Genomic DNA, 23,724 nt, shown 5'->3' with positions numbered 1-23,724 from the left:
GTATGCCTGCTTAACCACTTTATCTACCTGTCCTGCTACCTTCAGGGATCTGTGGACATGCACTCCAAGGTCCCGCTGATCCTCTGCATTTCTCAGTGTCCTACCATTTATTGTGTATTCCAACTGAATTCCATTTGCCACTGTTCTGCCCACTAGACGAGTCCATTGATATCTTCCTGCAGTCTACAGCATTCTGTTTCATTATTAACCACACGGCCAATTTTTGTATCATCTGCAAACTTCTTAATCATACTTCCTACATTCAAATCCAAATCATTGATATATACCAGAAAAAGCAAAGGGCCCAGTACTGAGTCGGTGCAGGCTCGATGGGCCGAAATGGCCTCTATCTGCACTGTGGGGTTTCTGTGATTCTGTGAGCCCTGCGGAACCCCACTGGAAACAGCCTTCCGGTCACAAAAACACCCTTCGACCATTACCCTTTGTTTCCTGCCTCTGAGCCAATTTTGGATCCAACTTGCCACTTTGCCTTGGATCCCATGGGCTTTTACTTTCGTGACCAATCTGGCATGCGGGACCTTATCAAAAGCCTTGCTAAAATCCATATAGACTACATCAAAGGCACTACCCTCATCGACCCTCCTTGTTACCTCCTCGAAAAATTGAATTGCGTTAGTCAGACACGACCTTCCGTTAAGAAATCCATGCTGACTGTCCCTGATTAATCCGTGTCTTTCTAAATGAAGATTTCTCCTGTCCCTCAGAACTTTTTCCAATAATTTTCCCACCACCGAGGTTAGGCTGACTGGCCTGTAATTATGCGGTCTATCCCTCTCTCCCTTTTGAAAGAACGGTAGCACGTTAGCAGTCCTCCAGTGGTCGGGCACCACACCTGTAGCCAGAGAGGATTGTAAAATGATGGTGAGAGCCTGTGCTATTTGGTGTCTTACTTCTCTTAAGAGTGTGGGATAGATTTGATGCGGGCCTGGGTATTTGTCCAGTTTGAAAGATGCTACAGCCCTTAAGACTTGGTGTTTGAGCATGTTTATTTGATGTAATATTTGAATAGAAGGCAATGAAGGGTTGGGCTTGTAGTTTGTTTGTGTGGGAGGCAGAGCAGCAAGAAGAGGTGGAGGGGGGGTGGGGGGGTTGCGGGAGGAGTAAAACTTGTAAATGTAAATTGAGTGTTGAATACTTGTATGAATGTGTAGAAGAGAAAAAAATGGGCGACAGCTTTAAGTAAAGAGAAAGCCAGCTAGCATATGCCTACGGCCATACTAGTCTGAATACGCCCGATCTCGTCTGATCTCGGAAGCTAAGCAGAGTCAGGCCTGGTTAGTACTTGGATGGGAGACCGCCTGGGAACACCAGGTGCAGTAGGCTTTTGCTGCCGCCACAGGCTGCTCAACGTTTTGCACACACACGCGCACACACTGCTCTTAATCAATCAACATCCTTTTTGCTGCTCTCTCTCTCTCTCTCTCTCTCTCTCGCTTTCCTTTGACCATTTCTTCGCTGCACATTCTCCTGCTGCTACACAAATGCAAGGGGCTCCAGACACAGGGCCGAAATAAGCAGAAGAAGAAAATAAGATAGCCAAAATACACACACTGGCGGAGGGCCACCAGGACACAGCAGCAGAGAGGAGAGACAAGGTGCATAGAAAACTCGGAGGGACAAACAGCAACAGAACAAAGAATAATGTAGAAAGAGCAGCAGTTAAATTCAGGAAAAAAGCAAAGCCAACTAGCATGCTGTTGAAATGCATGTGTGTTAATGCGAGGAGTGTTACAAATAAGATTGACGAGTTGCAGGCGCAAGTTGCCACATGGGGTTATGCAATAGTAGCTATAACGGAGACCTGGCTTCAAAATGGGCGGAATTGGAAACTAAACAATCCTGGCTACAATGTAATAACATTTGTAGAAGTCGTGTGGGCAGATGTCACATGATCAGGCAGAATCATAGAAATTTACAGCACAGAAGGAGGCCATTCGGCCCATCTTGTCCGTGCCAGCCGACAAAGAGCAATCCACCCAAATCCCACTTTACAGCACTTGGTCCGTAGCCTTGTAGGTTACGGCAGTTCAAGTGCATATCCAAGTACTTTTTAAACGTGATGAGGGTTTCTGCCTCTACCACCCTTTCAGGCAGTGCATTCCAGACCCCCACCATTCACTGGGTGAAAAAATGTCTCCTCAAATTCCCTGTAAACCTCCTACCAATTACTTGAAATCTATTATTGACCCTTCTGCTAAGGGAAATAGGTCCTTCCTATCCACTCTATCTCGGCCCCTCATAATTTTACACACCTCAATTAGGTCTCGCCTCAGCCTCCTGTGTTCCAAAGAAAACAACCCCAGCCTATCCAATCTTTCCTCATAACTAAAATTCCCCAGCCCAGGCAACATCCTCGGAAATCTCCTCTGCACCTTCTCTAGTGCAATCGCATCCTTCTTGTAATGTGGTGACCAGAACTGCACGCGGCACTCTAGCTGCGGCCTAACTAGTGTTTTATACAGTTGAAGCATAACCTCCCCGCTCTTATATTCTACGCCTCGGCTAATAAAGGCAAGTATCCCGTATGCCTGCTTAACCACTTTATCTACCTGTCCTGCTACCTTCAGGGATCTGTGGACATGCACTCCAAGGTCCCGCTGATCCTCTGCATTTCTCAGTGTCCTACCATTTATTGTGTATTCCAACTGAATTCCATTTGCCACTGTTCTGCCCACTAGACGAGTCCATTGATATCTTCCTGCAGTCTACAGCATTCTGTTTCATTATTAACCACACGGCCAATTTTTGTATCATCTGCAAACTTCTTAATCATACTTCCTACATTCAAATCCAAATCATTGATATATACCAGAAAAAGCAAAGCGCCCAGTACTGAGTCGGTGCAGGCTCGATGGGCCGAAATGGCCTCTATCTGCACTGTGGGGTTTCTGTGATTCTGTGAGCCCTGCGGAACCCCACTGGAAACAGCCTTCCGGTCACAAAAACACCCTTCGACCATTACCCTTTGTTTCCTGCCTCTGAGCCAATTTTGGATCCAACTTGCCACTTTGCCTTGGATCCCATGGGCTTTTACTTTCGTGACCAATCTGGCATGCGGGACCTTATCAAAAGCCTTGCTAAAATCCATATAGACTACATCAAAGGCACTACCCTCATCGACCCTCCTTGTTACCTCCTCGAAAAATTGAATTGCGTTAGTCAGACACGACCTTCCGTTAAGAAATCCATGCTGACTGTCCCTGATTAATCCGTGTCTTTCTAAATGAAGATTTCTCCTGTCCCTCAGAACTTTTTCCAATAATTTTCCCACCACCGAGGTTAGGCTGACTGGCCTGTAATTATGCGGTCTATCCCTCTCTCCCTTTTGAAAGAACGGTAGCACGTTAGCAGTCCTCCAGTGGTCGGGCACCACACCTGTAGCCAGAGAGGATTGTAAAATGATGGTGAGAGCCTGTGCTATTTGGTGTCTTACTTCTCTTAAGAGTGTGGGATAGATTTGATGCCGGCCTGGGTATTTGTCCAGTTTGAAAGATGCTACAGCCCTTAAGACTTGGTGTTTGAGCATGTTTATTTGATGTAATATTTGAATAGAAGGCAATGAAGGGTTGGGCTTGTAGTTTGTTTGTGTGGGAGGCAGAGCAGCAAGAAGAGGTGGAGGGGGGGTGGGGGGGTTGCGGGAGGAGTAAAACTTGTAAATGTAAATTGAGTGTTGAATACTTGTATGAATGTGTAGAAGAGAAAAAAATGGGCGACAGCTTTAAGTAAAGAGAAAGCCAGCCAGCATATGCCTACGGCCATACTAGTCTGAATACGCCCGATCTCGTCTGATCTCGGAAGCTAAGCAGAGTCAGGCCTGGTTAGTACTTGGATGGGAGACCGCCTGGGAACACCAGGTGCAGTAGGCTTTTGCTGCCGCCACAGGCTGCTCAACGTTTTGCACACACACGCGCACACACTGCTCTTAATCAATCAACATCCTTTTTGCTGCTCTCTCTCTCTCTCTCTCTCGCTTTCCTTTGACCATTTCTTCGCTGCACATTCTCCTGCTGCTACACAAATGCAAGGGGCTCCAGACACAGGGCCGAAATAAGCAGAAGAAGAAAATAAGATAGCCAAAATACACACACTGGCGGAGGGCCACCAGGACACAGCAGCAGAGAGGAGAGACAAGGTGCATAGAAAACTCGGAGGGACAAACAGCAACAGAACAAAGAATAATGTAGAAAGAGCAGCAGTTAAATTCAGGAAAAAAGCAAAGCCAACTAGCATGCTGTTGAAATGCATGTGTGTTAATGCGAGGAGTGTTACAAATAAGATTGACGAGTTGCAGGCGCAAGTTGCCACATGGGGTTATGCAATAGTAGCTATAACGGAGACCTGGCTTCAAAATGGGCGGAATTGGAAACTAAACAATCCTGGCTACAATGTAATAACATTTGTAGAAGTCGTGTGGGCAGATGTCACATGATCAGGCAGAATCATAGAAATTTACAGCACAGAAGGAGGCCATTCGGCCCATCTTGTCCGTGCCAGCCGACAAAGAGCAATCCACCCAAATCCCACTTTACAGCACTTGGTCCGTAGCCTTGTAGGTTACGGCAGTTCAAGTGCATATCCAAGTACTTTTTAAACGTGATGAGGGTTTCTGCCTCTACCACCCTTTCAGGCAGTGCATTCCAGACCCCCACCATTCACTGGGTGAAAAAATGTCTCCTCAAATTCCCTGTAAACCTCCTACCAATTACTTGAAATCTATTATTGACCCTTCTGCTAAGGGAAATAGGTCCTTCCTATCCACTCTATCTCGGCCCCTCATAATTTTACACACCTCAATTAGGTCTCGCCTCAGCCTCCTGTGTTCCAAAGAAAACAACCCCAGCCTATCCAATCTTTCCTCATAACTAAAATTCCCCAGCCCAGGCAACATCCTCGGAAATCTCCTCTGCACCTTCTCTAGTGCAATCGCATCCTTCTTGTAATGTGGTGACCAGAACTGCACGCGGCACTCTAGCTGCGGCCTAACTAGTGTTTTATACAGTTGAAGCATAACCTCCCCGCTCTTATATTCTACGCCTCGGCTAATAAAGGCAAGTATCCCGTATGCCTGCTTAACCAATTTATCTACCTGTCCTGCTACCTTCAGGGATCTGTGGACATGCACTCCAAGGTCCCGCTGATCCTCAGCATTTCTCAGTGTCCTACCATTTATTGTGTATTCCAACTGAATTCCATTTGCCACTGTTCTGCCCACTAGAGGAGTCCATTGATATCTTCCTGCAGTCTACAGCATTCTGTTTCATTATTAACCACACGGCCAATTTTTGTATCATCTGCAAACTTCTTAATCATACTTCCTACATTCAAATCCAAATCATTGATATATACCAGAAAAAGCAAAGGGCCCAGTACTGAGTCGGTGCAGGCTCGATGGGCCGAAATGGCCTCTATCTGCACTGTGGGGTTTCTGTGATTCTGTGAGCCCTGCGGAACCCCACTGGAAACAGCCTTCCGGTCACAAAAACACCCTTCGACCATTACCCTTTGTTTCCTGCCTCTGAGCCAATTTTGGATCCAACTTGCCACTTTGCCTTGGATCCCATGGGCTTTTACTTTCGTGACCAATCTGGCATGCGGGACCTTATCAAAAGCCTTGCTAAAATCCATATAGACTACATCAAAGGCACTACCCTCATCGACCCTCCTTGTTACCTCCTCGAAAAATTGAATTGCGTTAGTCAGACACGACCTTCCGTTAAGAAATCCATGCTGACTGTCCCTGATTAATCCGTGTCTTTCTAAATGAAGATTTCTCCTGTCCCTCAGAACTTTTTCCAATAATTTTCCCACCACCGAGGTTAGGCTGACTGGCCTGTAATTATGCGGTCTATCCCTCTCTCCCTTTTGAAAGAACGGTAGCACGTTAGCAGTCCTCCAGTGGTCGGGCACCACACCTGTAGCCAGAGAGGATTGTAAAATGATGGTGAGAGCCTGTGCTATTTGGTGTCTTACTTCTCTTAAGAGTGTGGGATAGATTTGATGCGGGCCTGGGTATTTGTCCAGTTTGAAAGATGCTACAGCCCTTAAGACTTGGTGTTTGAGCATGTTTATTTGATGTAATATTTGAATAGAAGGCAATGAAGGGTTGGGCTTGTAGTTTGTTTGTGTGGGAGGCAGAGCAGCAAGAAGAGGTGGAGGGGGGGTGGGGGGGTTGCGGGAGGAGTAAAACTTGTAAATGTAAATTGAGTGTTGAATACTTGTATGAATGTGTAGAAGAGAAAAAAATGGGCGACAGCTTTAAGTAAAGAGAAAGCCAGCCAGCATATGCCTACGGCCATACTAGTCTGAATACGCCCGATCTCGTCTGATCTCGGAAGCTAAGCAGAGTCAGGCCTGGTTAGTACTTGGATGGGAGACCGCCTGGGAACACCAGGTGCAGTAGGCTTTTGCTGCCGCCACAGGCTGCTCAACGTTTTGCACACACACGCGCACACACTGCTCTTAATCAATCAACATCCTTTTTGCTGCTCTCTCTCTCTCTCTCTCTCTCTCTCTCTCTCTCGCTTTCCTTTGACCATTTCTTCGCTGCACATTCTCCTGCTGCTACACAAATGCAAGGGGCTCCAGACACAGGGCCGAAATAAGCAGAAGAAGAAAATAAGATAGCCAAAATACACACACTGGCGGAGGGCCACCAGGACACAGCAGCAGAGAGGAGAGACAAGGTGCATAGAAAACTCGGAGGGACAAACAGCAACAGAACAAAGAATAATGTAGAAAGAGCAGCAGTTAAATTCAGGAAAAAAGCAAAGCCAACTAGCATGCTGTTGAAATGCATGTGTGTTAATGCGAGGAGTGTTACAAATAAGATTGACGAGTTGCAGGCGCAAGTTGCCACATGGGGTTATGCAATAGTAGCTATAACGGAGACCTGGCTTCAAAATGGGCGGAATTGGAAACTAAACAATCCTGGCTACAATGTAATAACATTTGTAGAAGTCGTGTGGGCAGATGTCACATGATCAGGCAGAATCATAGAAATTTACAGCACAGAAGGAGGCCATTCGGCCCATCTTGTCCGTGCCAGCCGACAAAGAGCAATCCACCCAAATCCCACTTTACAGCACTTGGTCCGTAGCCTTGTAGGTTACGGCAGTTCAAGTGCATATCCAAGTACTTTTTAAACGTGATGAGGGTTTCTGCCTCTACCACCCTTTCAGGCAGTGCATTCCAGACCCCCACCATTCACTGGGTGAAAAAATGTCTCCTCAAATTCCCTGTAAACCTCCTACCAATTACTTGAAATCTATTATTGACCCTTCTGCTAAGGGAAATAGGTCCTTCCTATCCACTCTATCTCGGCCCCTCATAATTTTACACACCTCAATTAGGTCTCGCCTCAGCCTCCTGTGTTCCAAAGAAAACAACCCCAGCCTATCCAATCTTTCCTCATAACTAAAATTCCCCAGCCCAGGCAACATCCTCGGAAATCTCCTCTGCACCTTCTCTAGTGCAATCGCATCCTTCTTGTAATGTGGTGACCAGAACTGCACGCGGCACTCTAGCTGCGGCCTAACTAGTGTTTTATACAGTTGAAGCATAACCTCCCCGCTCTTATATTCTACGCCTCGGCTAATAAAGGCAAGTATCCCGTATGCCTGCTTAACCACTTTATCTACCTGTCCTGCTACCTTCAGGGATCTGTGGACATGCACTCCAAGGTCCCGCTGATCCTCTGCATTTCTCAGTGTCCTACCATTTATTGTGTATTCCAACTGAATTCCATTTGCCACTGTTCTGCCCACTAGACGAGTCCATTGATATCTTCCTGCAGTCTACAGCATTCTGTTTCATTATTAACCACACGGCCAATTTTTGTATCATCTGCAAACTTCTTAATCATACTTCCTACATTCAAATCCAAATCATTGATATATACCAGAAAAAGCAAAGGGCCCAGTACTGAGTCGGTGCAGGCTCGATGGGCCGAAATGGCCTCTATCTGCACTGTGGGGTTTCTGTGATTCTGTGAGCCCTGCGGAACCCCACTGGAAACAGCCTTCCGGTCACAAAGACACCCTTCGACCATTACCCTTTGTTTCCTGCCTCTGAGCCAATTTTGGATCCAACTTGCCACTTTGCCTTGGATCCCATGGGCTTTTACTTTCGTGACCAATCTGGCATGCGGGACCTTATCAAAAGCCTTGCTAAAATCCATATAGACTACATCAAAGGCACTACCCTCATCGACCCTCCTTGTTACCTCCTCGAAAAATTGAATTGCGTTAGTCAGACACGACCTTCCGTTAAGAAATCCATGCTGACTGTCCCTGATTAATCCGTGTCTTTCTAAATGAAGATTTCTCCTGTCCCTCAGAACTTTTTCCAATAATTTTCCCACCACCGAGGTTAGGCTGACTGGCCTGTAATTATGCGGTCTATCCCTCTCTCCCTTTTGAAAGAACGGTAGCACGTTAGCAGTCCTCCAGTGGTCGGGCACCACACCTGTAGCCAGAGAGGATTGTAAAATGATGGTGAGAGCCTGTGCTATTTGGTGTCTTACTTCTCTTAAGAGTGTGGGATAGATTTGATGCGGGCCTGGGTATTTGTCCAGTTTGAAAGATGCTACAGCCCTTAAGACTTGGTGTTTGAGCATGTTTATTTGATGTAATATTTGAATAGAAGGCAATGAAGGGTTGGGCTTGTAGTTTGTTTGTGTGGGAGGCAGAGCAGCAAGAAGAGGTGGAGGGGGGGTGGGGGGGTTGCGGGAGGAGTAAAACTTGTAAATGTAAATTGAGTGTTGAATACTTGTATGAATGTGTAGAAGAAGAGAAAAAAATGGGCGACAGCTTTAAGTAAAGAGAAAGCCAGCCAGCATATGCCTACGGCCATACTAGTCTGAATACGCCCAATCTCGTCTGATCTCGGAAGCTAAGCAGCGTCAGGCCTGGTTAGTACTTGGATGGGAGACCGCCTGGGAACACCAGGTGCAGTAGGCTTTTGCTGCCGCCACAGGCTGCTCAACGTTTTGCACACACACGCGCACACACTGCTCTTAATCAATCAACATCCTTTTTGCTGCTCTCTCTCTCTCTCTCTCTCTCTCTCTCGCTTTCCTTTGACCATTTCTTCGCTGCACATTCTCCTGCTGCTACACAAATGCAAGGGGCTCCAGACACAGGGCCGAAATAAGCAGAAGAAGAAAATAAGATAGCCAAAATACACACACTGGCGGAGGGCCACCAGGACACAGCAGCAGAGAGGAGAGACAAGGTGCATAGAAAACTCGGAGGGACAAACAGCAACAGAACAAAGAAGAATGTAGAAAGAGCAGCAGTTAAATTCAGGAAAAAAGCAAAGCCAACTAGCATGCTGTTGAAATGCATGTGTGTTAATGCGAGGAGTGTTACAAATAAGATTGACGAGTTGCAGGCGCAAGTTGCCACATGGGGTTATGCAATAGTAGCTATAACGGAGACCTGGCTTCAAAATGGGCGGAATTGGAAACTAAACAATCCTGGCTACAATGTAATAACATTTGTAGAAGTCGTGTGGGCAGATGTCACATGATCAGGCAGAATCATAGAAATTTACAGCACAGAAGGAGGCCATTCGGCCCATCTTGTCCGTGCCAGCCGACAAAGAGCAATCCACCCAAATCCCACTTTACAGCACTTGGTCCGTAGCCTTGTAGGTTACGGCAGTTCAAGTGCATATCCAAGTACTTTTTAAACGTGATGAGGGTTTCTGCCTCTACCACCCTTTCAGGCAGTGCATTCCAGACCCCCACCATTCACTGGGTGAAAAAATGTCTCCTCAAATTCCCTGTAAACCTCCTACCAATTACTTGAAATCTATTATTGACCCTTCTGCTAAGGGAAATAGGTCCTTCCTATCCACTCTATCTCGGCCCCTCATAATTTTACACACCTCAATTAGGTCTCGCCTCAGCCTCCTGTGTTCCAAAGAAAACAACCCCAGCCTATCCAATCTTTCCTCATAACTAAAATTCCCCAGCCCAGGCAACATCCTCGGAAATCTCCTCTGCACCTTCTCTAGTGCAATCGCATCCTTCTTGTAATGTGGTGACCAGAACTGCACGCGGCACTCTAGCTGCGGCCTAACTAGTGTTTTATACAGTTGAAGCATAACCTCCCCGCTCTTATATTCTACGCCTCGGCTAATAAAGGCAAGTATCCCGTATGCCTGCTTAACCACTTTATCTACCTGTCCTGCTACCTTCAGGGATCTGTGGACATGCACTCCAAGGTCCCGCTGATCCTCTGCATTTCTCAGTGTCCTACCATTTATTGTGTATTCCAACTGAATTCCATTTGCCACTGTTCTGCCCACTAGACGAGTCCATTGATATCTTCCTGCAGTCTACAGCATTCTGTTTCATTATTAACCACACGGCCAATTTTTGTATCATCTGCAAACTTCTTAATCATACTTCCTACATTCAAATCCAAATCATTGATATATACCAGAAAAAGCAAAGGGCCCAGTACTGAGTCGGTGCAGGCTCGATGGGCCGAAATGGCCTCTATCTGCACTGTGGGGTTTCTGTGATTCTGTGAGCCCTGCGGAACCCCACTGGAAACAGCCTTCCGGTCACAAAGACACCCTTCGACCATTACCCTTTGTTTCCTGCCTCTGAGCCAATTTTGGATCCAACTTGCCACTTTGCCTTGGATCCCATGGGCTTTTACTTTCGTGACCAATCTGGCATGCGGGACCTTATCAAAAGCCTTGCTAAAATCCATATAGACTACATCAAAGGCACTACCCTCATCGACCCTCCTTGTTACCTCCTCGAAAAATTGAATTGCGTTAGTCAGACACGACCTTCCGTTAAGAAATCCATGCTGACTGTCCCTGATTAATCCGTGTCTTTCTAAATGAAGATTTCTCCTGTCCCTCAGAACTTTTTCCAATAATTTTCCCACCACCGAGGTTAGGCTGACTGGCCTGTAATTATGCGGTCTATCCCTCTCTCCCTTTTGAAAGAACGGTAGCACGTTAGCAGTCCTCCAGTGGTCGGGCACCACACCTGTAGCCAGAGAGGATTGTAAAATGATGGTGAGAGCCTGTGCTATTTGGTGTCTTACTTCTCTTAAGAGTGTGGGATAGATTTGATGCGGGCCTGGGTATTTGTCCAGTTTGAAAGATGCTACAGCCCTTAAGACTTGGTGTTTGAGCATGTTTATTTGATGTAATATTTGAATAGAAGGCAATGAAGGGTTGGGCTTGTAGTTTGTTTGTGTGGGAGGCAGAGCAGCAAGAAGAGGTGGAGGGGGGGTGGGGGGGTTGCGGGAGGAGTAAAACTTGTAAATGTAAATTGAGTGTTGAATACTTGTATGAATGTGTAGAAGAAGAGAAAAAAATGGGCGACAGCTTTAAGTAAAGAGAAAGCCAGCCAGCATATGCCTACGGCCATACTAGTCTGAATACGCCCGATCTCGTCTGATCTCGGAAGCTAAGCAGAGTCAGGCCTGGTTAGTACTTGGATGGGAGACCGCCTGGGAACACCAGGTGCAGTAGGCTTTTGCTGCCGCCACAGGCTGCTCAACGTTTTGCACACACACGCGCACACACTGCTCTTAATCAATCAACATCCTTTTTGCTGCTCTCTCTCTCTCTCTCTCTCTCTCTCGCTTTCCTTTGACCATTTCTTCGCTGCACATTCTCCTGCTGCTACACAAATGCAAGGGGCTCCAGACACAGGGCCGAAATAAGCAGAAGAAGAAAATAAGATAGCCAAAATACACACACTGGCGGAGGGCCACCAGGACACAGCAGCAGAGAGGAGAGACAAGGTGCATAGAAAACTCGGAGGGACAAACAGCAACAGAACAAAGAAGAATGTAGAAAGAGCAGCAGTTAAATTCAGGAAAAAAGCAAAGCCAACTAGCATGCTGTTGAAATGCATGTGTGTTAATGCGAGGAGTGTTACAAATAAGATTGACGAGTTGCAGGCGCAAGTTGCCACATGGGGTTATGCAATAGTAGCTATAACGGAGACCTGGCTTCAAAATGGGCGGAATTGGAAACTAAACAATCCTGGCTACAATGTAATAACATTTGTAGAAGTCGTGTGGGCAGATGTCACATGATCAGGCAGAATCATAGAAATTTACAGCACAGAAGGAGGCCATTCGGCCCATCTTGTCCGTGCCAGCCGACAAAGAGCAATCCACCCAAATCCCACTTTACAGCACTTGGTCCGTAGCCTTGTAGGTTACGGCAGTTCAAGTGCATATCCAAGTACTTTTTAAACGTGATGAGGGTTTCTGCCTCTACCACCCTTTCAGGCAGTGCATTCCAGACCCCCACCATTCACTGGGTGAAAAAATGTCTCCTCAAATTCCCTGTAAACCTCCTACCAATTACTTGAAATCTATTATTGACCCTTCTGCTAAGGGAAATAGGTCCTTCCTATCCACTCTATCTCGGCCCCTCATAATTTTACACACCTCAATTAGGTCTCGCCTCAGCCTCCTGTGTTCCAAAGAAAACAACCCCAGCCTATCCAATCTTTCCTCATAACTAAAATTCCCCAGCCCAGGCAACATCCTCGGAAATCTCCTCTGCACCTTCTCTAGTGCAATCGCATCCTTCTTGTAATGTGGTGACCAGAACTGCACGCGGCACTCTAGCTGCGGCCTAACTAGTGTTTTATACAGTTGAAGCATAACCTCCCCGCTCTTATATTCTACGCCTCGGCTAATAAAGGCAAGTATCCCGTATGCCTGCTTAACCACTTTATCTACCTGTCCTGCTACCTTCAGGGATCTGTGGACATGCACTCCAAGGTCCCGCTGATCCTCTGCATTTCTCAGTGTCCTACCATTTATTGTGTATTCCAACTGAATTCCATTTGCCACTGTTCTGCCCACTAGACGAGTCCATTGATATCTTCCTGCAGTCTACAGCATTCTGTTTCATTATTAACCACACGGCCAATTTTTGTATCATCTGCAAACTTCTTAATCATACTTCCTACATTCAAATCCAAATCATTGATATATACCAGAAAAAGCAAAGGGCCCAGTACTGAGTCGGTGCAGGCTCGATGGGCCGAAATGGCCTCTATCTGCACTGTGGGGTTTCTGTGATTCTGTGAGCCCTGCGGAACCCCACTGGAAACAGCCTTCCGGTCACAAAGACACCCTTCGACCATTACCCTTTGTTTCCTGCCTCTGAGCCAATTTTGGATCCAACTTGCCACTTTGCCTTGGATCCCATGGGCTTTTACTTTCGTGACCAATCTGGCATGCGGGACCTTATCAAAAGCCTTGCTAAAATCCATATAGACTACATCAAAGGCACTACCCTCATCGACCCTCCTTGTTACCTCCTCGAAAAATTGAATTGCGTTAGTCAGACACGACCTTCCGTTAAGAAATCCATGCTGACTGTCCCTGATTAATCCGTGTCTTTCTAAATGAAGATTTCTCCTGTCCCTCAGAACTTTTTCCAATAATTTTCCCACCACCGAGGTTAGGCTGACTGGCCTGTAATTATGCGGTCTATCCCTCTCTCCCTTTTGAAAGAACGGTAGCACGTTAGCAGTCCTCCAGTGGTCGGGCACCACACCTGTAGCCAGAGAGGATTGTAAAATGATGGTGAGAGCCTGTGCTATTTGGTGTCTTACTTCTCTTAAGAGTGTGGGATAGATTTGATGCGGGCCTGGGTATTTGTCCAGTTTGAAAGATGCTACAGCCCTTAAGACTTGGTGTTTGAGCATGTTTATTTGATGTAATATTTGAATAGAAGGCAATGAAGGGTTGGGCTTGTAGTTTGTTTGTGTGGGAGGCAGAGCAGCAAGAAGAGGTGGAGGGGGGGTGGGGGGGTTGCGGGAGGAGTAAAACTTGTAAATGTAAATTGAGTGTTGAATACTTGTATGAATGTGTAGAAGAAGAGAAAAAAATGGGCGACAGCTTTAAGTAAAGAGAAAGCCAGCCAGCATATGCCTACGGCCATACTAGTCTGAATACGCCCGATCTCGTCTGATCTCGGAAGCTAAGCAGAGTCAGGCCTGGTTAGTACTTGGATGGGAGACCGCCTGGGAACACCAGGTGCAGTAGGCTTTTGCTGCCGCCACAGGCTGCTCAACGTTTTGCACACACACGCGCACACACTGCTCTTAATCAATCAACATCCTTTTTGCTGCTCTCTCTCTCTCTCTCTCTCTCTCTCGCTTTCCTTTGACCATTTCTTCGCTGCACATTCTCCTGCTGCTACACAAATGCAAGGGGCTCCAGACACAGGGCCGAAATAAGCAGAAGAAGAAAATAAGATAGCCAAAATACACACACTGGCGGAGGGCCACCAGGACACAGCAGCAGAGAGGAGAGACAAGGTGCATAGAAAACTCGGAGGGACAAACAGCAACAGAACAAAGAAGAATGTAGAAAGAGCAGCAGTTAAATTCAGGAAAAAAGCAAAGCCAACTAGCATGCTGTTGAAATGCATGTGTGTTAATGCGAGGAGTGTTACAAATAAGATTGACGAGTTGCAGGCGCAAGTTGCCACATGGGGTTATGCAATAGTAGCTATAACGGAGACCTGGCTTCAAAATGGGCGGAATTGGAAACTAAACAATCCTGGCTACAATGTAATAACATTTGTAGAAGTCGTGTGGGCAGATGTCACATGATCAGGCAGAATCATAGAAATTTACAGCACAGAAGGAGGCCATTCGGCCCATCTTGTCCGTGCCAGCCGACAAAGAGCAATCCACCCAAATCCCACTTTACAGCACTTGGTCCGTAGCCTTGTAGGTTACGGCAGTTCAAGTGCATATCCAAGTACTTTTTAAACGTGATGAGGGTTTCTGCCTCTACCACCCTTTCAGGCAGTGCATTCCAGACCCCCACCATTCACTGGGTGAAAAAATGTCTCCTCAAATTCCCTGTAAACCTCCTACCAATTACTTGAAATCTATTATTGACCCTTCTGCTAAGGGAAATAGGTCCTTCCTATCCACTCTATCTCGGCCCCTCATAATTTTACACACCTCAATTAGGTCTCGCCTCAGCCTCCTGTGTTCCAAAGAAAACAACCCCAGCCTATCCAATCTTTCCTCATAACTAAAATTCCCCAGCCCAGGCAACATCCTCGGAAATCTCCTCTGCACCTTCTCTAGTGCAATCGCATCCTTCTTGTAATGTGGTGACCAGAACTGCACGCGGCACTCTAGCTGCGGCCTAACTAGTGTTTTATACAGTTGAAGCATAACCTCCCCGCTCTTATATTCTACGCCTCGGCTAATAAAGGCAAGTATCCCGTATGCCTGCTTAACCACTTTATCTACCTGTCCTGCTACCTTCAGGGATCTGTGGACATGCACTCCAAGGTCCCGCTGATCCTCTGCATTTCTCAGTGTCCTACCATTTATTGTGTATTCCAACTGAATTCCATTTGCCACTGTTCTGCCCACTAGACGAGTCCATTGATATCTTCCTGCAGTCTACAGCATTCTGTTTCATTATTAACCACACGGCCAATTTTTGTATCATCTGCAAACTTCTTAATCATACTTCCTACATTCAAATCCAAATCATTGATATATACCAGAAAAAGCAAAGGGCCCAGTACTGAGTCGGTGCAGGCTCGATGGGCCGAAATGGCCTCTATCTGCACTGTGGGGTTTCTGTGATTCTGTGAGCCCTGCGGAACCCCACTGGAAACAGCCTTCCGGTCACAAAGACACCCTTCGACCATTACCCTTTGTTTCCTGCCTCTGAGCCAATTTTGGATCCAACTTGCCACTTTGCCTTGGATCCCATGGGCTTTTACTTTCGTGACCAATCTGGCATGCGGGACCTTATCAAAAGCCTTGCTAAAATCCATATAGACTACATCAAAGGCACTACCCTCATCGACCCTCCTTGTTACCTCCTCGAAAAATTGAATTGCGTTAGTCAGACACGACCTTCCGTTAAGAAATCCATGCTGACTGTCCCTGATTAATCCGTGTCTTTCTAAATGAAGATTTCTCCTGTCCCTCAGAACTTTTTCCAATAATTTTCCCACCACCGAGGTTAGGCTGACTGGCCTGTAATTATGCGGTCTATCCCTCTCTCCCTTTTGAAAGAACGGTAGCACGTTAGCAGTCCTCCAGTGGTCGGGCACCACACCTGTAGCCAGAGAGGATTGTAAAATGATGGTGAGAGCCTGTGCTATTTGGTGTCTTACTTCTCTTAAGAGTGTGGGATAGATTTGATGTGGGCCTGGGTATTTGTCCAGTTTGAAAGATGCTACAGCCCTTAAGACTTGGTGTTTGAGCATGTTTATTTGATGTAATATTTGAATAGAAGGCAATGAAGGGTTGGGCTTGTAGTTTGTTTGTGTGGGAGGCAGAGCAGCAAGAAGAGGTGGAGGGGGGGTGGGGGGGTTGCGGGAGGAGTAAAACTTGTAAATGTAAATTGAGTGTTGAATACTTGTATGAATGTGTAGAAGAAGAGAAAAAAATGGGCGACAGCTTTAAGTAAAGAGAAAGCCAGCCAGCATATGCCTACGGCCATACTAGTCTGAATACGCCCGATCTCGTCTGATCTCGGAAGCTAAGCAGAGTCAGGCCTGGTTAGTACTTGGATGGGAGACCGCCTGGGAACACCAGGTGCAGTAGGCTTTTGCTGCCGCCACAGGCTGCTCAACGTTTTGCACACACACGCGCACACACTGCTCTTAATCAATCAACATCCTTTTTGCTGCTCTCTCTCTCTCTCTCTCTCTCTCTCTCTCGCTTTCCTTTGACCATTTCTTCGCTGCACATTCTCCTGCTGCTACACAAATGCAAGGGGCTCCAGACACAGGGCCGAAATAAGCAGAAGAAGAAAATAAGATAGCCAAAATACACACACTGGCGGAGGGCCACCAGGACACAGCAGCAGAGAGGAGAGACAAGGTGCATAGAAAACTCGGAGGGACAAACAGCAACAGAACAAAGAAGAATGTAGAAAGAGCAGCAGTTAAATTCAGGAAAAAAGCAAAGCCAACTAGCATGCTGTTGAAATGCATGTGTGTTAATGCGAGGAGTGTTACAAATAAGATTGACGAGTTGCAGGCGCAAGTTGCCACATGGGGTTATGCAATAGTAGCTATAACGGAGACCTGGCTTCAAAATGGGCGGAATTGGAAACTAAACAATCCTGGCTACAATGTAATAACATTTGTAGAAGTCGTGTGGGCAGATGTCACATGATCAGGCAGAATCATAGAAATTTACAGCACAGAAGGAGGCCATTCGGCCCATCTTGTCCGTGCCAGCCGACAAAGAGCAATCCACCCAAATCCCACTTTACAGCACTTGGTCCGTAGCCTTGTAGGTTACGGCAGTTCAAGTGCATATCCAAGTACTTTTTAAACGTGATGAGGGTTTCTGCCTCTACCACCCTTTCAGGCAGTGCATTCCAGACCCCCACCATTCACTGGGTGAAAAAATGTCTCCTCAAATTCCCTGTAAACCTCCTACCAATTACTTGAAATCTATTATTGACCCTTCTGCTAAGGGAAATAGGTCCTTCCTATCCACTCTATCTCGGCCCCTCATAATTTTACACACCTCAATTAGGTCTCGCCTCAGCCTCCTGTGTTCCAAAGAAAACAACCCCAGCCTATCCAATCTTTCCTCATAACTAAAATTCCCCAGCCCAGGCAACATCCTCGGAAATCTCCTCTGCACCTTCTCTAGTGCAATCGCATCCTTCTTGTAATGTGGTGACCAGAACTGCACGCGGCACTCTAGCTGCGGCCTAACTAGTGTTTTATACAGTTGAAGCATAACCTCCCCGCTCTTATATTCTACGCCTCGGCTAATAAAGGCAAGTATCCCGTATGCCTGCTTAACCACTTTATCTACCTGTCCTGCTACCTTCAGGGATCTGTGGACATGCACTCCAAGGTCCCGCTGATCCTCTGCATTTCTCAGTGTCCTACCATTTATTGTGTATTCCAACTGAATTCCATTTGCCACTGTTCTGCCCACTAGACGAGTCCATTGATATCTTCCTGCAGTCTACAGCATTCTGTTTCATTATTAACCACACGGCCAATTTTTGTATCATCTGCAAACTTCTTAATCATACTTCCTACATTCAAATCCAAATCATTGATATATACCAGAAAAAGCAAAGGGCCCAGTACTGAGTCGGTGCAGGCTCGATGGGCCGAAATGGCCTCTATCTGCACTGTGGGGTTTCTGTGATTCTGTGAGCCCTGCGGAACCCCACTGGAAACAGCCTTCCGGTCACAAAGACACCCTTCGACCATTACCCTTTGTTTCCTGCCTCTGAGCCAATTTTGGATCCAACTTGCCACTTTGCCTTGGATCCCATGGGCTTTTACTTTCGTGACCAATCTGGCATGCGGGACCTTATCAAAAGCCTTGCTAAAATCCATATAGACTACATCAAAGGCACTACCCTCATCGACCCTCCTTGTTACCTCCTCGAAAAATTGAATTGCGTTAGTCAGACACGACCTTCCGTTAAGAAATCCATGCTGACTGTCCCTGATTAATCCGTGTCTTTCTAAATGAAGATTTCTCCTGTCCCTCAGAACTTTTTCCAATAATTTTCCCACCACCGAGGTTAGGCTGACTGGCCTGTAATTATGCGGTCTATCCCTCTCTCCCTTTTGAAAGAACGGTAGCACGTTAGCAGTCCTCCAGTGGTCGGGCACCACACCTGTAGCCAGAGAGGATTGTAAAATGATGGTGAGAGCCTGTGCTATTTGGTGTCTTACTTCTCTTAAGAGTGTGGGATAGATTTGATGCGGGCCTGGGTATTTGTCCAGTTTGAAAGATGCTACAGCCCTTAAGACTTGGTGTTTGAGCATGTTTATTTGATGTAATATTTGAATAGAAGGCAATGAAGGGTTGGGCTTGTAGTTTGTTTGTGTGGGAGGCAGAGCAGCAAGAAGAGGTGGAGGGGGGGTGGGGGGGTTGCGGGAGGAGTAAAACTTGTAAATGTAAATTGAGTGTTGAATACTTGTATGAATGTGTAGAAGAAGAGAAAAAAATGGGCGACAGCTTTAAGTAAAGAGAAAGCCAGCCAGCATATGCCTACGGCCATACTAGTCTGAATACGCCCGATCTCGTCTGATCTCGGAAGCTAAGCAGAGTCAGGCCTGGTTAGTACTTGGATGGGAGACCGCCTGGGAACACCAGGTGCAGTAGGCTTTTGCTGCCGCCACAGGCTGCTCAACGTTTTGCACACACACGCGCACACACTGCTCTTAATCAATCAACATCCTTTTTGCTGCTCTCTCTCTCTCTCTCTCTCTCTCTCTCTCGCTTTCCTTTGACCATTTCTTCGCTGCACATTCTCCTGCTGCTACACAAATGCAAGGGGCTCCAGACACAGGGCCGAAATAAGCAGAAGAAGAAAATAAGATAGCCAAAATACACACACTGGCGGAGGGCCACCAGGACACAGCAGCAGAGAGGAGAGACAAGGTGCATAGAAAACTCGGAGGGACAAACAGCAACAGAACAAAGAAGAATGTAGAAAGAGCAGCAGTTAAATTCAGGAAAAAAGCAAAGCCAACTAGCATGCTGTTGAAATGCATGTGTGTTAATGCGAGGAGTGTTACAAATAAGATTGACGAGTTGCAGGCGCAAGTTGCCACATGGGGTTATGCAATAGTAGCTATAACGGAGACCTGGCTTCAAAATGGGCGGAATTGGAAACTAAACAATCCTGGCTACAATGTAATAACATTTGTAGAAGTCGTGTGGGCAGATGTCACATGATCAGGCAGAATCATAGAAATTTACAGCACAGAAGGAGGCCATTCGGCCCATCTTGTCCGTGCCAGCCGACAAAGAGCAATCCACCCAAATCCCACTTTACAGCACTTGGTCCGTAGCCTTGTAGGTTACGGCAGTTCAAGTGCATATCCAAGTACTTTTTAAACGTGATGAGGGTTTCTGCCTCTACCACCCTTTCAGGCAGTGCATTCCAGACCCCCACCATTCACTGGGTGAAAAAATGTCTCCTCAAATTCCCTGTAAACCTCCTACCAATTACTTGAAATCTATTATTGACCCTTCTGCTAAGGGAAATAGGTCCTTCCTATCCACTCTATCTCGGCCCCTCATAATTTTACACACCTCAATTAGGTCTCGCCTCAGCCTCCTGTGTTCCAAAGAAAACAACCCCAGCCTATCCAATCTTTCCTCATAACTAAAATTCCCCAGCCCAGGCAACATCCTCGGAAATCTCCTCTGCACCTTCTCTAGTGCAATCGCATCCTTCTTGTAATGTGGTGACCAGAACTGCACGCGGCACTCTAGCTGCGGCCTAACTAGTGTTTTATACAGTTGAAGCATAACCTCCCCGCTCTTATATTCTACGCCTCGGCTAATAAAGGCAAGTATCCCGTATGCCTGCTTAACCACTTTATCTACCTGTCCTGCTACCTTCAGGGATCTGTGGACATGCACTCCAAGGTCCCGCTGATCCTCTGCATTTCTCAGTGTCCTACCATTTATTGTGTATTCCAACTGAATTCCATTTGCCACTGTTCTGCCCACTAGACGAGTCCATTGATATCTTCCTGCAGTCTACAGCATTCTGTTTCATTATTAACCACACGGCCAATTTTTGTATCATCTGCAAACTTCTTAATCATACTTCCTACATTCAAATCCAAATCATTGATATATACCAGAAAAAGCAAAGGGCCCAGTACTGAGTCGGTGCAGGCTCGATGGGCCGAAATGGCCTCTATCTGCACTGTGGGGTTTCTGTGATTCTGTGAGCCCTGCGGAACCCCACTGGAAACAGCCTTCCGGTCACAAAGACACCCTTCGACCATTACCCTTTGTTTCCTGCCTCTGAGCCAATTTTGGATCCAACTTGCCACTTTGCCTTGGATCCCATGGGCTTTTACTTTCGTGACCAATCTGGCATGCGGGACCTTATCAAAAGCCTTGCTAAAATCCATATAGACTACATCAAAGGCACTACCCTCATCGACCCTCCTTGTTACCTCCTCGAAAAATTGAATTGCGTTAGTCAGACACGACCTTCCGTTAAGAAATCCATGCTGACTGTCCCTGATTAATCCGTGTCTTTCTAAATGAAGATTTCTCCTGTCCCTCAGAACTTTTTCCAATAATTTTCCCACCACCGAGGTTAGGCTGACTGGCCTGTAATTATGCGGTCTATCCCTCTCTCCCTTTTGAAAGAACGGTAGCACGTTAGCAGTCCTCCAGTGGTCGGGCACCACACCTGTAGCCAGAGAGGATTGTAAAATGATGGTGAGAGCCTGTGCTATTTGGTGTCTTACTTCTCTTAAGAGTGTGGGATAGATTTGATGCGGGCCTGGGTATTTGTCCAGTTTGAAAGATGCTACAGCCCTTAAGACTTGGTGTTTGAGCATGTTTATTTGATGTAATATTTGAATAGAAGGCAATGAAGGGTTGGGCTTGTAGTTTGTTTGTGTGGGAGGCAGAGCAGCAAGAAGAGGTGGAGGGGGGGTGGGGGGGTTGCGGGAGGAGTAAAACTTGTAAATGTAAATTGAGTGTTGAATACTTGTATGAATGTGTAGAAGAAGAGAAAAAAATGGGCGACAGCTTTAAGTAAAGAGAAAGCCAGCCAGCATATGCCTACGGCCATACTAGTCTGAATACGCCCGATCTCGTCTGATCTCGGAAGCTAAGCAGAGTCAGGCCTGGTTAGTACTTGGATGGGAGACCGCCTGGGAACACCAGATGCAGTAGGCTTTTGCTGCCGCCACAGGCTGCTCAACGTTTTGCACACACACGCGCACACACTGCTCTTAATCAATCAACATCCTTTTTGCTGCTCTCTCTCTCTCTCTCTCTCTCTCTCTCTCTCGCTTTCCTTTGACCATTTCTTCGCTGCACATTCTCCTGCTGCTACACAAATGCAAGGGGCTCCAGACACAGGGCCGAAATAAGCAGAAGAAGAAAATAAGATAGCCAAAATACACACACTGGCGGAGGGCCACCAGGACACAGCAGCAGAGAGGAGAGACAAGGTGCATAGAAAACTCGGAGGGACAAACAGCAACAGAACAAAGAAGAATGTAGAAAGAGCAGCAGTTAAATTCAGGAAAAAAGCAAAGCCAACTAGCATGCTGTTGAAATGCATGTGTGTTAATGCGAGGAGTGTTACAAATAAGATTGACGAGTTGCAGGCGCAAGTTGCCACATGGGGTTATGCAATAGTAGCCATAACGGAGACCTGGCTTCAAAATGGGCGGAATTGGAAACTAAACAATCCTGGCTACAATGTAATAACATTTGTAGAAGTCGTGTGGGCAGATGTCACATGATCAGGCAGAATCATAGAAATTTACAGCACAGAAGGAGGCCATTCGGCCCATCTTGTCCGTGCCAGCCGACAAAGAGCAATCCACCCAAATCCCACTTTACAGCACTTGGTCCGTAGCCTTGTAGGTTACGGCAGTTCAAGTGCATATCCAAGTACTTTTTAAACGTGATGAGGGTTTCTGCCTCTACCACCCTTTCAGGCAGTGCATTCCAGACCCCCACCATTCACTGGGTGAAAAAATGTCTCCTCAAATTCCCTGTAAACCTCCTACCAATTACTTGAAATCTATTATTGACCCTTCTGCTAAGGGAAATAGGTCCTTCCTATCCACTCTATCTCGGCCCCTCATAATTTTACACACCTCAATTAGGTCTCGCCTCAGCCTCCTGTGTTCCAAAGAAAACAACCCCAGCCTATCCAATCTTTCCTCATAACTAAAATTCCCCAGCCCAGGCAACATCCTCGGAAATCTCCTCTGCACCTTCTCTAGTGCAATCGCATCCTTCTTGTAATGTGGTGACCAGAACTGCACGCGGCACTCTAGCTGCGGCCTAACTAGTGTTTTATACAGTTGAAGCATAACCTCCCCGCTCTTATATTCTACGCCTCGGCTAATAAAGGCAAGTATCCCGTATGCCTGCTTAACCACTTTATCTACCTGTCCTGCTACCTTCAGGGATCTGTGGACATGCACTCCAAGGTCCCGCTGATCCTCTGCATTTCTCAGTGTCCTACCATTTATTGTGTATTCCAACTGAATTCCATTTGCCACTGTTCTGCCCACTAGACGAGTCCATTGATATCTTCCTGCAGTCTACAGCATTCTGTTTCATTATTAACCACACGGCCAATTTTTGTATCATCTGCAAACTTCTTAATCATACTTCCTACATTCAAATCCAAATCATTGATATATACCAGAAAAAGCAAAGGGCCCAGTACTGAGTCGGTGCAGGCTCGATGGGCCGAAATGGCCTCTATCTGCACTGTGGGGTTTCTGTGATTCTGTGAGCCCTGCGGAACCCCACTGGAAACAGCCTTCCGGTCACAAAGACACCCTTCGACCATTACCCTTTGTTTCCTGCCTCTGAGCCAATTTTGGATCCAACTTGCCACTTTGCCTTGGATCCCATGGGCTTTTACTTTCGTGACCAATCTGGCATGCGGGACCTTATCAAAAGCCTTGCTAAAATCCATATAGACTACATCAAAGGCACTACCCTCATCGACCCTCCTTGTTACCTCCTCGAAAAATTGAATTGCGTTAGTCAGACACGACCTTCCGTTAAGAAATCCATGCTGACTGTCCCTGATTAATCCGTGTCTTTCTAAATGAAGATTTCTCCTGTCCCTCAGAACTTTTTCCAATAATTTTCCCACCACCGAGGTTAGGCTGACTGGCCTGTAATTATGCGGTCTATCCCTCTCTCCC

At 46.5% G+C, this 23,724-nt stretch overlaps 7 non-coding genes and 2 pseudogenes across 7 annotated transcripts; all 9 read left to right on the top strand.

The window, feature by feature from the left end:
• The first annotated feature begins 1,225 nt into the window (after positions 1-1,225).
• Positions 1,226-1,344, top strand: LOC147081657 (5S ribosomal RNA). The gene has a single exon (XR_015076486.1). It is a non-coding gene; the product is annotated as a 5S ribosomal RNA (ribosomal RNA).
• A 2,424-nt stretch (positions 1,345-3,768) lies between these two features.
• Positions 3,769-3,887, top strand: LOC147081656 (5S ribosomal RNA). The gene has a single exon (XR_015076485.1). It is a non-coding gene; the product is annotated as a 5S ribosomal RNA (ribosomal RNA).
• A 2,418-nt stretch (positions 3,888-6,305) lies between these two features.
• Positions 6,306-6,424, top strand: LOC147081655 (5S ribosomal RNA). Its single transcript, XR_015076484.1, has one exon. It is a non-coding gene; the product is annotated as a 5S ribosomal RNA (ribosomal RNA).
• Positions 6,425-8,859: 2,435 nt separating this feature from the next.
• LOC147081654 (5S ribosomal RNA) lies at positions 8,860-8,978 on the top strand (annotated as a pseudogene).
• Positions 8,979-11,407: 2,429 nt separating this feature from the next.
• On the top strand, positions 11,408-11,526 carry LOC147081653 (5S ribosomal RNA). Its single transcript, XR_015076483.1, has one exon. It is a non-coding gene; the product is annotated as a 5S ribosomal RNA (ribosomal RNA).
• Positions 11,527-13,953: 2,427 nt separating this feature from the next.
• On the top strand, positions 13,954-14,072 carry LOC147081652 (5S ribosomal RNA). Its single transcript, XR_015076482.1, has one exon. It is a non-coding gene; the product is annotated as a 5S ribosomal RNA (ribosomal RNA).
• A 2,427-nt stretch (positions 14,073-16,499) lies between these two features.
• On the top strand, positions 16,500-16,618 carry LOC147081651 (5S ribosomal RNA). Its single transcript, XR_015076481.1, has one exon. It is a non-coding gene; the product is annotated as a 5S ribosomal RNA (ribosomal RNA).
• A 2,431-nt stretch (positions 16,619-19,049) lies between these two features.
• Positions 19,050-19,168, top strand: LOC147081650 (5S ribosomal RNA). Its single transcript, XR_015076480.1, has one exon. It is a non-coding gene; the product is annotated as a 5S ribosomal RNA (ribosomal RNA).
• Positions 19,169-21,599: 2,431 nt separating this feature from the next.
• Positions 21,600-21,718, top strand: LOC147081649 (5S ribosomal RNA; annotated as a pseudogene).
• Positions 21,719-23,724: the final 2,006 nt, after the last annotated feature.

The sequence above is a fragment of the Somniosus microcephalus genome, unplaced genomic scaffold (assembly GCF_052327205.1).
Source record: "Somniosus microcephalus isolate GS21.2 unplaced genomic scaffold, FLI_Smic_1.0 scaffold493, whole genome shotgun sequence".
NCBI classification, from domain to species: Eukaryota; Metazoa; Chordata; class Chondrichthyes; order Squaliformes; family Somniosidae; genus Somniosus; species Somniosus microcephalus.
Note: the sequence above shows the minus strand (reverse complement) of the source record. Positions and strands in the feature narration are given on the sequence as shown.